The following is a 13,038-nucleotide window of genomic DNA, read 5'->3' as shown; positions in this document are numbered from 1 at the left end:
TTCCAAGAAAACTTCAAAATATTCTGTATTATTTGATGTGCCTACATCAACTTTCAGGAAAGGTAATTTTATGTAAATCAGAGAAATGAACAGAGGAAGAGTGGGTAATGCTTAAAGTCTTAAAATTAAAAACATATTTAAAATGCAAAGTACAGCCTGATACTTGTTACTCAGATTTGCCCTCTGACCTAAATGTTATGAGGCTAGTGCTGAATCCCAGAAATATTAGGGCTAAAGTATAAAGTTTGGAAAATATTTTCCCTAAAAGCTCAATAGCATATGGAAAATGCAAGATGTAATACACAATGAACAGAGTGCACTTGTAAACATAGTTTCAGTGTGGGACTGCTGCAGATGACGTCTGGGTGTACAGTGCAGGCTTGAGACACTGGGATACACATGTGGAGCCAACAACAGGACCTGTTGCCCAGTTGTGAGAACAGATCCATCACTCAGTGGTGGGGGCCTCAATGGTAGTGGTATCTGGTGCTTGTTATTTGGTAGCAGCAGGAATTAATGTCAGTGGTGACAGGTGATACCAACTACTTTGGAATCTTGTAGGATTCTCTGACACAAGAAGCAGATGCCTCACAGAGGACACTCTCAACTGTAGTGCTGTAGAGGCAGCTTCTTGAATATATATAGTAGGTTTTAGAAAACAGGGTCAGAGCCGAAGAGGAGGGAGAGGAAAAGGGTATGCACCGATCTGAGCGATGATAAAGGCTGTTCCTCATTTGTGTGGTAAGCCTACCCCCGACCAGAGACTTCCCCTGAAACGAAGAGGTGTTTGGAGCAGTGTTGGAGTTCTGATCAAGTGGTAGTTGTAAGACGAGGAAATCCTGTTCTCGTATTCAGATCATGAGAATTATAAGGGCTTCACTAGAAAACTATAAGAATGTCTTCTGGAAGAATACCAGAGACATCCATTAATTTTCACTTTTACAAACAAGAGGATCCATCTGGGTGCCTTTTAAAATCTAGGCGGACAGACATTTGATATTTGTGGAATGGGCATTACCTCATTTGTACACAGAAATGGTTTTGTCTCCTTTTCCATACATGTGCCTTATCATAGCCATCTTATTAATCATGTCTTTAATTCCAGTGTCTAGAATATCTAGTGTGAGGCCTCAGGTGTGAATTTTAAGAGGTCAGTCCCTTAGAAGGTTGTGAAAATGTTGACCACGTCTTTACGGCCGTCACCTGACTCGGGCCTTGAAAGACATCCTTGTCATGCTTCTGATTTAAGTAGAATGCTTTTGAAATTTTACCATTGAGTATGATGTTTGCCACAGGTGTTTGAAAGGTCCTCACTATTCAATTAAGAAAGGTGTCTTGAATTTTCAGGTTGTTATTCACTTCTTAAATTAATATTGAATTTAAACAATTGCTCTTTCTGCATCATTTGAAATGTTTGCCTTTTTAATCCATCATTCAGACAGGTAAGTATGTCATATTAATAAATGCCTATAATACTGATTCATTGTAACATTGCTCAACTAACCTTCTTTTCTATAAAGCCCCGTTCAAGTACCACGTTTGTTCTGTCAGCCAAAATAATGTTCTCTTCCCTCCTCTAAATTGCCACCGCACTGTGTTTACTTTTCTTACACACATTAGCACATTCTGCCTGTGTTATATCTAGGTTAGCACACATTGTTCTTCTACTTTACTCTTCCTCAGAATGTGAAAACAGATTAGAAGTTGAAATGGATTCTGGGTGTTCCGCCTAAAAATATATTATTAAGGCTTAGTTTCCTATTAAATAGAATAATGTTTACAATGCATGTCTTGTCTGCCGTATAGAGTTTTTTTTAAGTATCTAAATGAGATACAGTGATCATGGTATTATTCTATAAATCTGGAAATCTTCATATATATCACTTTTATTATTGATCGTTAAGGTTCAAAATTTGCACAAATTTTATTCAATATTTGCTGCACTCAAAGATAAAATTTATCTTGAAAAGTTCTTCAGATTTATTTTTAATACCATCCAGGCATGAATGTGTAATAGCAGTAGTCATATTGTAGAATTATCAGTTATCCCTCATGTATTATAAACCAGCTGCTTGTGGTTTACCACACATCTGTGCATGCCATATACCCCCTGCAAGAGAGGCCAGATGCAACTAGCACCCAGGGATCATAGTTCTACCTGAATCTCAAAGGGTTTTGAAATCCTAGTGAGAAAATAATCCTGAAAGAAGGAATTCATAAAAAGAGTAGAAGGGTTTCCAAATTTTAAAAATTTCCCACTACATATACAAAACAAATTTTGGGCATCAGCGCATCAAATATGTCATGTTATAGAACACTCAGGCTATTCTATAAGGTAAACAAAAGAAAATCATTTTTTGTTTCATGAGAAGAGGAAGGTCAGTTTAGGGAATGACACACCTATCCATTAGTTATTGTTATACAAAGATACCAAACTTAGTGGCTTACCAATTATTATTCATTATGAGTCTGTATGTTGATATGAACAAATACTGATCTTATGCTCATGTGTCTGCAATTAGCTGGGGCATCTTCAGTGGCTGCTAATGTAGGGTAGTCTTGGCTGGGATGAATTAACTCTGGTCCATGCTATTTTTCATCCTTCAGATTTTCTCTCAGGCTTGCTTTCACAGTGAAGGTAAAGGACTAAATAGGTAGAACTAAATTATAAAACACTTCTTAATGCCTAGGCTTAGGAATTTTCACAGCATCACTTCTGCCACCATGTTCTATTGGTTAAAGTAAATCACAGGGTCAGCTCCAATTCACAGTGGAGGATAGACCCCACCTTTTGGTGGGCACGGCTGCACATTTACATAGCAATGGACATGAGTACATGAGGATTAGAGAATTGGGAGCTTTTTCAAAAAGATTTTATTTATTTATCTTTAGAGGGGAAGGGAAGGAGAGAGAGAGAGAAAAATATCAATGTATGATTGTCTCTTGTGCATCCCCTGCTGGGAACTGGCCTGCAACCCAGACATGTGCCCTTACTGGGAATCGAACAGCAGTTGTTTGGTTCTCAGGCCCATGCTCAACCCACTGAGCTACACCAGCCAGGGCCCAGAATTGGGAGCTTTTTTACAATTTGCTCACCTATCCATGACAAAGTCCTGTAATGGAGGTGTTAGGTATGGTAACATAAAAGTCGAAAATCAAGACAACTTAGCCTAGCTCTCATTTGGTAACGTAGAAAGTGACTGCCCAGTAGGAAGTAGAGGGACTTAAAAGAATATTCAGCTCTTCTTTTGTTCCCACGTGTAGTGAAGTTAATGTGATTAAAAGTTTCTGCTTGCCCAATGGGAGACAAGAAGGTGATAACTGAGTTGAGAATCAAGACCTGCTATACAATGATATAGCCAGGAGTAAGCTAAAGCAGCTGGGGCTAAAAATTCTAAATAAGAATCATGCTGGTAATGTTGCTTACCTACACACAGGGCTGCACCACTGATAAGACATTGAAGAACTACCAGGTCCTGACTGGGTGAAAAAACAGTTTATATGATCTCATGCTCTAGACCAACTAAAGCACTGACACCAATGAAGAATGAAAGGATTAGCAGAGATTTTACTGCCACCCCTCACCTCCTTGCTGCCACTGTGGGGTCATACATTCTACTTCATATACATTGGGGGAGAGACAGACTTTCATCTTGAAGTGGAGAAGTATTGGAATGTGGACCAGAATGCTGAAAACGGAATATTTACTCAAGAGAGACAAGTGTGAAAAAGTTATCTGGAAAGGAGATCCATACACCTGTAAAGGGATTGCAACACCACAATATGGCAACTTAAAAAAAATCTATTGTCCAATGGTTGGGGAGCTAAGATTAGCTCAGCTATATAAAGTATAAAAAGCCAAGTTTTTTTCTTTGCCTATTAGAGGAACAGGGGCAGTTCTAAATTTCATGGAGGTGCTGTTCAAGGGAAATGAAACAAAATACACTACTTTAAAAAACCCTGAAGCCATATGAATGTGGCAGCTGAAGGCCCCAGGCTAGACAGGCCCTGAGTTTTCTGCAGCTCACAGAGGTCATGGACAGGAAACACTGCTGCCCGGTCTCCGCACAGTTACCTTTGTCCAAGCTTCTCAGCTCTAAACATCCTGTTAGGTCAACAACAGTCTCTAACATGCATTCCAGATTTCTCCTTGCCCTTTCACAGCATTTTCCATGGGTTATCAGGACCCAGTAAAATATTAAATTTTCTTGTTGACTTTGATGAACCTAAATCTGAGTTCCTCTTCTTCCTAGTGGCCAAATTGTGTTTACAATACTCTTTGTTTGTGAGCTGCACTTAATAGGACAAGTGCTCATGTCTGCTGTTTACCATGGGATAGGTTTATCTGTCATTGCAGCCTTCATTCCCACAGAAGGATTGCGCTGTTGCAGTCAAACCTCTGAAATGATTTTTATGAGTCTAGTCTACTGTGATCTACTAATTAACAAACTGTTATTTAATCCCTTACCCGAGTCACTAGATTTTCCTATTTATATGTAACTCAAAAATGTTTAACAAGTTGAACTTAATTTTATATATTTCTCAATACCTTATAACATGTCAAAATTTAATATAGTTTGTCATTATTATTTTAAATTCGAGTATTTACATGAAATACTCCAATTTAAAATTTAGAATTATCATTGTTTTCATTTACTTTATATTTAGTTAGTTTTTTAGAGTCACAGTTGGTAATTGTGGATTCTAAAAATGACAAGTTTTCATATGCTCCTGTTGACTGACTAAAAAACTCTTTTTACGTAGTGTGTCATTTTTTGCTTCACACTTCACTGTATTATGAAAACCTACTCAACTATTTGAAATGAATATTGCAATATTTACTAAGGTATAAACTGAGATTCCCATTTTCCAATACCCCATGATGTCACTCTAAAAGTTTTACAGATAAAAGGATAGGTAGCTATGTAGCATTTATAGAGTGTTTTATACTACTCCTTCTTAAAACTTCAAGATAGGCAATCTCCTCCTATTACTTCACCTTTCTTCTGCTGGAGTCAGAACCACACTTAGAAAAACATAAAAGTTGAATCTATCTTACGTAAGAAACCAATTTTCCTGTCCTGCCTAGCACTTCATTCTTAACAATCGCTAAGCTAATATAAATACATGGTGCCTCCATTTCCATGAGATATCCTATAAAATAGATGTCTGCACGAGCTCCTGTTTATACAGCATGCAGAGTATTTAATGAAGATGTTATACTTTTTTAAAGCATTTACAACGGCTGTGTTTTCCATCCCTGTGATACATAGGAGCTATATCATTTTTGCGGGATCAAATATGCATTGATTTGGGCTCACCTTCTAGTAAAGCATGTCTGCCCAGTCAACTGTTATTAACAACTCTATTTAAACACTCATCAAGCAACATGAATAACAGTGAACATTTCTTGAATTATAGAAGAGGTGATGTGTCATGGGGGAGAGAAAGTATGGTGTGGGAGGATACAAGTCGGCCTGAATTGTAACAGTGCCACTAACGCACACTGTGTGGGGCAAGCCAGATGGTTGAAGCTTTCCCTCTAGGTCTCAGTTTCCTTGTCTGAAACTTTCTGTGATTAAACTCAAATAACATTGCCAAGATATATTTCATGAGCTCTACAACAAGAAATGAGTTTTGCAAGAACAAAATAAAGAACAAAAAATGAGAAGGATCTGAGGAAATATAGTGAGAATACACAAGAAATCAATAGATGCACAGTGCACATTAATGAGACCCTGAGTATCTTGGCAGTAAAAAAAAGCCTTGCATTGTTTTGAAAATTCTTTTCTGGGTGTATTAGCAAAACACCCCCCTTCCGACTCTCTTTTTATGTGGCCTCTATTAAGATACCAAAGAAATACTATTCCGAGAGACATACATTGGGAGCTGTTGAAGTCTAAGTGTCCTCTAGCTTTAAAATACATTTCTCTAAAAGATTTGCTGTCCTCAAAAGTCTATTTCCTGATCTTAAAGGTCCTGGCTGAAAAGTTCACTCCTGTGTGGCACACCCTCTCTAGTTTTGCCTGCACAGAAGCAGGAGAGCACTTGAAGTTGCTCCAGACATCCAGAGGGATGAGCCAGCCACAGTTATCTTCTTGGCCTCTGCTTTGGTCTCCCCCTGGTGTGTGCTCTCTGTGCTCTGCTCAGGTCTCACACCCACACCCCAGTCCAACACATTCTCCCAGTCCATGGTCTGCAGTTCTACTCAGGCCCTACTTAGGAGCACATAGTCTGGGGCTCTTCCCCTAACACCACCCCCCATCTGGCCAGAACTGAATATGAGTTATGCAAGAGAAAAACATCCCACTCTAAAAGACATAAAAAGGCAGCTCGTTGGTAACCTTCCACAGGCTCATAGATGATTAAATTGCAAACAAGCAGAACAGGTTCAAAAGGAACAACTATATTTGAAAATGTATACCCATAATCAGTCCTCTTATTTGATGTAGTACCTACTAACTGATCTATTACCACAGGATGAAGAAAAGAATTCTTTCTCCTATAAAGCTCACACTCTCACTCAGACTTCACAGAACTCATGGCGACTGATTATATTTTCTCACTTTGTCCTACTGTTTTCCCAAGCTTCCTTGAATCCCTTCTCACTTTTACCCTCCTAGGATTCACAGTTTACTGTATGTACCTACCTTAAACATACTATCTTGTTTCTAGTTAACACTTACTACAAGTTTAACTCAACTATTTGATACAATTTAAGAAAAATACACTAGACTTTACTAGTTGGGCATCTTCCATTTTTAAGTAACTTGAAACTAGATTAAATAATAAAGGAAACATATCAACTCAAGTTACTGAAATATTTAAAGAAATATATTTTGAGCCTCAATTTTGAAGCTCATCGGTGGTACAGAATACCAGATTCTTTTTGTTATATTCTTCTTGCCTTCAGCATTATGAGTGCCATCATAAGATTGTCTTACCTTATGGTAACTGATTGGCCAGTCAAGCTTTAAAGATTACATGTGTTATCACTCATATCAATCATGAAGAGTGAGAACCTCACCCTTCTTGAAAATCACACAATAGTCTCAGGCTTTATTCTGGTTGATTCAGTTAGGATATTTCCCCATCCAATAAAATTGAAATACTAAATACCTTAGGTCTTGAACTACCACTTGCTTCACAAAGAGTTGGAATGAATGGTTTGGAGTAGGTCTACCTCTGGAAGTTAGGCTGAGGTCAAAGTCATTTGAATCACATGGTGAGCTTCTTTAGGACAAGTGAAGGGAAGTAGGAGCTTGAGAGGAAACTACAATATTCTCTCCCTCTCTGCCTCTTTCTCTCTTTTAAAAATTTATATTTTTATGAGATTTTTATAATAAATCTCAGAAGGTCTACAACACTTGAATTCACTTTGGAAGTCATCTGTCCAACACTCAGAATATGCTGAAATATAACTCTTAATTAGTTCTGTTTTATATCATGTAACATGATCTGTGCACTTGATTAGTCTTAGGATGTGCCTCTTGTCCTAAAGCAGAAAATGTGTAGGCTACAAAAGATAAAGAGACCCAATCAGACTGTATTCTTAGTGCTGAGATACACAGTTTTTGCTGGAGCTAGGGCTGGAAGGATGACAACAATAAGTAAGCTAGAGCTGGAGCACTGAGGTTTCACAGGAAGCCCACATTTCGAGTAATAAGAAGCTAAGGGACAGAACTCATACAGGTTAGTAAGGGAAGAAGTCTGGCCTTAATGAAAGGAGAAGAGAAGGTATGAAAGAGAGACACAAATGCAGAAAAATGGGGAATGAAGAGCAGCCACATCTTCAATATCCCCATTCCTGAAGGCCTTCAGTCCCAGCTTCTGAAACCAACCCCACTTCTCTTTCCGAAATCCCTGCTGCTATTGTTGCTCTCCATTTTCTTTTTCATAACCACCTTCCCCTTATGGGTGGTATTTCAAATACATTTTTTGTTCCATAAAAATGATAGAAGCAGTCCTGGCCAGGAGGCTCAGTTGGTTGGAGGACCATCCCATATAACAAAAGTCTATAGGTAAGATTCCCAGTCAAGGCACACAGGTAGGTTGCAGGTTCAATCCCTTGTCAGGATGCATATGGGAGGCAACCAATCAATATTTTTCTCTTTCTCTCTTTCTCTCTGTTTAAAACTAATAAAATGTCCTCAGGTGTTGATTTAAAAAAGTAAAAAAATAAAAATGATAGATACAAACTGAAGATCATATTATGAAAAAAATATTGGTTTAACCAAATAATTCACTATATTCACTATGAGGTTCTTTGAAAAAATAATTTTACTCTTGTCATATATAAATTTATCTTTTTTTATTGTTGTTCTATTACAATTGTCCCAGTTTTCCCCCCTTGATCTCCCCTTCCCAGCCCATGCCCAGCTCCCATAGTCAATTCCCACCTTATTGTCCATGTCCTTGGGTAATTTGCACCTATTTACTGACCAGACCCTTTCCCTTTTCCACTCTTACTCCCCTCCCCACACTCCTCTGGTCCCTGTCAGTCTGTTCCTTGTTTCTATGTTTCTGGTTCTATTTTGCTTGATTGTTTGTTTTGTTGATTATGTTCCACTTATGGATGAGATCATATGGTATCTGTCTTTCACTGCCTGGCTTATTTCACTTAGCAAAATACTCTCCAGTTCTATCCCTGTTGTCACAAATGGTAGGAGTTCTTTCTGCTGCATACATTCATCCCATTGTGTAAGTATACTACTGTAAATATACCACAGTAAATATAAATGATCCACTCATTTACCAATGGGCATATAGGCTGCTTATAGCACTTGGCTATTGTAAATTGTGCTGCTATAAACACTGGGGTGTATAGGTCATTTTGGATTGGTGTTTCAGGATTCTTAGGGTATCACGTCAGCAGTGGAATTGCCAAGTCAAAAGGCAGTTCCATTTTCAGTTTTCTGAGGAAATTTCATACTGTTTTCCACAGTGGCTGCACCAGTCTGCAATCCCACCAACAGTGCAGTAAGGTTCTCTTTTTTCCATAGCCTTGACAGCACTTGTTGTTTGTTGATTTTTTTATGATGGACATTATCACCAGTATGGAGTGGTATCTCATTGTGACTTTAATTTGCATCTTGCTGATGGCTAGTGATGTTGAGCATCTTTTTTGTATGCCTATAAATTCTCTGTATATTCACTTTGGAGAAGTATGTGCTCATACCCTTTGCCCACTTTTAATTGGATTTATGTCTTCCCAATGTTGAGTGAAAATGTGGAACACTTCACAAATTTGCACATCATCCTTGTGCAGGGGCCACGCTAATGATCTCTGTATCATTCCAATTTTAGTGTATGTGCTGCTGACGTGAGTACTAAATCTGCCTTTTAATTTGTACAGGAGCAATTGCTTCATATGAGTTGTACCATAATCAAACACTTTTATACACACACACACACACACACACATACACACACACATATAAAGATTGCCTCCAGAATTATGAAGAAAAAATGCAGGTCCTGCTCCTAATGCTAACACCACTTCCATGCAAATGGTACAAGCTAGAGAGCTATAGCTCTAGGCTAAAGATATATGGGGCTGGGACATGTGACTCATTTAGACATGTGGATTTTCTCCCTGGTTAATTCAGGAAAAGTTGAAATGACTATTACCAGCATGTTAAACAGAAATGTTAATCTGTTTAACCATTAATTATTGAATAAGTATGTACTCTATTTCTAATTCATAGAATATTTCTAAAATACCTTTAGATGAAAATAATTGAGGTCATTCCAAATAACCATTATTGAATTTAATAAATGGATCTGTTTTTAAATGTTAATACTTTTGTAATCATGAAGCCACAATTATATTCCAAAAAATGAGTTGTAAAATTCTCCAGTACTCATTTTACTCTGAAAAGAAAATGTGAATGAGGTGAAGTCACATACCTTGCCAGCAGAGGAGCCCTTGACCTGCTGCTCTGAGTCCACCTGGTAATTTGCCTAGAAGCAGGGATTCCACACTCCTAATGACCTGCCAGTTTGAAATCTTTTCTTGGCAATGGTAGCTTCCTACAGAGGTGAAAACACTGTCCATCTTGAACTTGGATAGCACATTTAGTCTGAAGCAATATGGCGTTCACAATGAAAACCCTTACATGAGAGGGGAAAAGTATGAATTTTTAATGAAGAAAAAAGTCAATAGCTTTTGGATTCAAAATATTAGTTGTAAAACATACTCTCACATCTCTGAATCATTGCCAAGGAAATTTTATTCGTTATCTGCATCCTTAGGGAGTAAATTTTTATTTCTCTGAGAATCATTAATACTGGATCAATTAGTATTATAAATTAGATTTTAAGATTTTCAATGTAGAAAAAGGTAGACAGACTATTTTGCTTCTTAATGCATTTCTTCAGGCTGACTCTCTCAGATACCATGAGAAGTTTTGAAACTCTCTTCATGACACTTCTCGATGCCCAGCTGCTAGCTGCGAGAGCGGTGGCAATCGGTGGGTGGCTGGCGTGCGCCTCCGCCCGGCCTCGGAGGGCTCCTTCAGCAGACTGAAAGCGATCAGGAGTGAATGCCACACCCTTCGTGGCGTTTCCTCATTCAAATATTTTCAAACAAAGTACCTCAGTCCCATGACATACATTTTACTCTGTCTCACTCTTAGATAACCCTGCAAGAATAACTGTAAAATTATGATATTTCTTATTTACCAGTTTTGACTCAGTTATATAAAAATCATATCCTTCAACTTAGCTCTAGTTAATTTCCTTTTTTAAACCTTTCTGATGGGTATCTTGCTTCTTAGTTATAGTGACACACCCGATTTTTTATGCTACTAGTGGGACAAAGCCAGAGACAGGCTCTTGTTTAAGAAAAATGTCTCTGGAGCCACTGGGTTCTAGGGATCTTCTCCAGGGACAGCAGCTAGAATGAACACTTCTAGTAGTTTTCCCCCACATGGGACTTTTTTTCGGCTGCACCCACAGGTTCCATGGCTTCACGACATGGAACTAGAAACAAGAGGAGTCAAGAATTTTTGGAGCTCCTTAGAATACAAAGTGCTTCCTGAAGTGTCTCTGAACCCTCACATTTGCCCATGGTCCCGGGCTTAACTTTCAGATGAAGGAAACCTTCAAGGTACCTACTCTGTTTATTTTTTAATGACTACAGCTTAATGTTAAGCAGTATATGAATAATGATTATATAGCAAAGGTCTTTTGTCTCTTCTGATAAGATGGGGGTTGGGGTGGGAGTAGAAAAACTCCTTCCTTCCTTCCTTCGTCCTTCTGCAGGCAAATCATGCTGATTTTCATCAAGGACTACCCTACAGCCCTTTTAGACCAAGTAGTATGATGATGTTAACTTCGTCCCCAATCTAGTAGTGAACATCGAATTTATATTTGACCAATCAGAGTATTCTAGCCTCTGATCATAGTAATTGGTTCAAGGAAGAATACATGAGCTACTTAGAGCCAGTAATACACAGTATTAGAATCTTTTCAAAGATTTTTGAGGAAAAGAAACATTTTCCTTCCTTCCTTTTGCTGTTTTGCTTTTGGATTTTCAACTGTGGAGCCATAAACCTATACTGTTGGCCGCCCCTATACTTCTACCCAAAGAGGGGTTTTCTTGATAATAGAGCTAAGGTAAAGCAAGGAAAAGCCAAGAAATGAAGAAACATTGACCTTGATAACAATGTTCAAGGCTCCAGATCCAACTATGAATAAAGTCAATTCTACCTTTGGACTTTTTTTAAAAAAGATTTTATTTATTTATCTTTAGAGGGGAAGGGAAAGAGAGAAGGAGAGAAATATCAATGTATGGTTGCCTCTTGTGAGTCCCCTGCTGGGAACTGGCCTGCAACCCAGGTATGTGCCCTGACTGGGAATTGAACTGCAATTGTGTGGTTCGCAGGCCTGTGCTCAATCCACTGAGCTACACCAGCCAGGGCTACCTTTGGACTTTTATGTTACATAAGCCAGTGTTTCCTCAGTGCTTACAATAATTTGAATATTTATTTTTGAACTTGAAACTTTAAAATCCCAATTAATTTCATCCATGAACAGGACATATAATTTTTTAATGAAAACTAAAAATATATTAGGTTTTCTTATTACCATGGCTTCTAACCTTTCGCATCAGGAACATTAACTATTATCATCTCCAGAAATAAAACCTAATTTATAACCTTTCAAGCAGAATTGACCCAACTGCTATAAAAGGACTCCCTTGGACTAATACTGTCCCTAGATGAGCCAATAAGATCCTTTTTGCCCCTGGAGGCAGAACAGCAGCAACAATTAGGCATCTGTGAAAGTGAATGCCAAGTAACTCCAGTAGCTGCAAGAGGACAGATAAACTCCCAGCACCGCATTCATTAGCTACTGCAGTGGGTGCCAAACCAGAAGGGAAAAATATGACTGAATGAATCGCCATAATTTTTAGTCTGCCAATTACTGCATGCACAAAAGTGAAATAAATAGTATATCTTGTTTTAGAAAATGTGTCAGTACTTTAAGAGCCCCACCTTAAGTTGTATGAAAGTATAATTTGGCAGAAATTATCTTTGCATTACTCTGCCTTGAAAGCAGCTGTGTTTGAGTGAAATCTGGAAACCCCATTCAAAGGAGCACTTGGTTGAACACACTCCCCACTCAGATGAAACATTAGCACTAACGAAAACCTGTAACTCTCCAAATGAAAACTACCACAAATGCATAACCATCAGTCTTGACAGGATATGCTTGTGGAGTACATGATGGGAACTTAAATTTGGGGAAAAGAGTTAGAAAAATGTTAGTTATCATGCCCATAATTATTGGTTGGTGACTTAGAGTACTTAGAAGGAGAGGGGACATAGTCAAGTGACATTTATTTGGTCACCTGCTGATAAGAAAAACATGATTCAATTTAACATGTTCCAGCACACACTGGAGGCTGAACTGAGCTATAGTTACTGCAGGAACCTCAGAGGGAAATCTGGGCAGTGTTGTTGTCAGCGTCTGAGCAACATTAGAGTCTGCTGGGATGAAAATCACTTGTACACATCCATAGGAACAAGAGAA

At 38.3% G+C, this 13,038-nt stretch overlaps 1 non-coding gene across 1 annotated transcript; it reads right to left on the bottom strand.

The window, feature by feature from the left end:
* Window positions 1–9,223: 9,223 nt before the first annotated feature.
* Window positions 9,224–9,330, bottom strand: LOC118977543 (U6 spliceosomal RNA). Its single transcript, XR_005064550.1, has one exon. It is a non-coding gene; the product is annotated as a U6 spliceosomal RNA (small nuclear RNA).
* Window positions 9,331–13,038: the final 3,708 nt, after the last annotated feature.

The sequence above is a fragment of the Sturnira hondurensis genome, unplaced genomic scaffold (assembly GCF_014824575.4).
Source record: "Sturnira hondurensis isolate 20B ecotype Veracruz unplaced genomic scaffold, ASM1482457v3 Scaffold0021354, whole genome shotgun sequence".
NCBI lineage: Eukaryota > Metazoa > Chordata > Mammalia > Chiroptera > Phyllostomidae > Sturnira > Sturnira hondurensis.
This window is presented reverse-complemented; position numbering and strand designations above follow the sequence as displayed.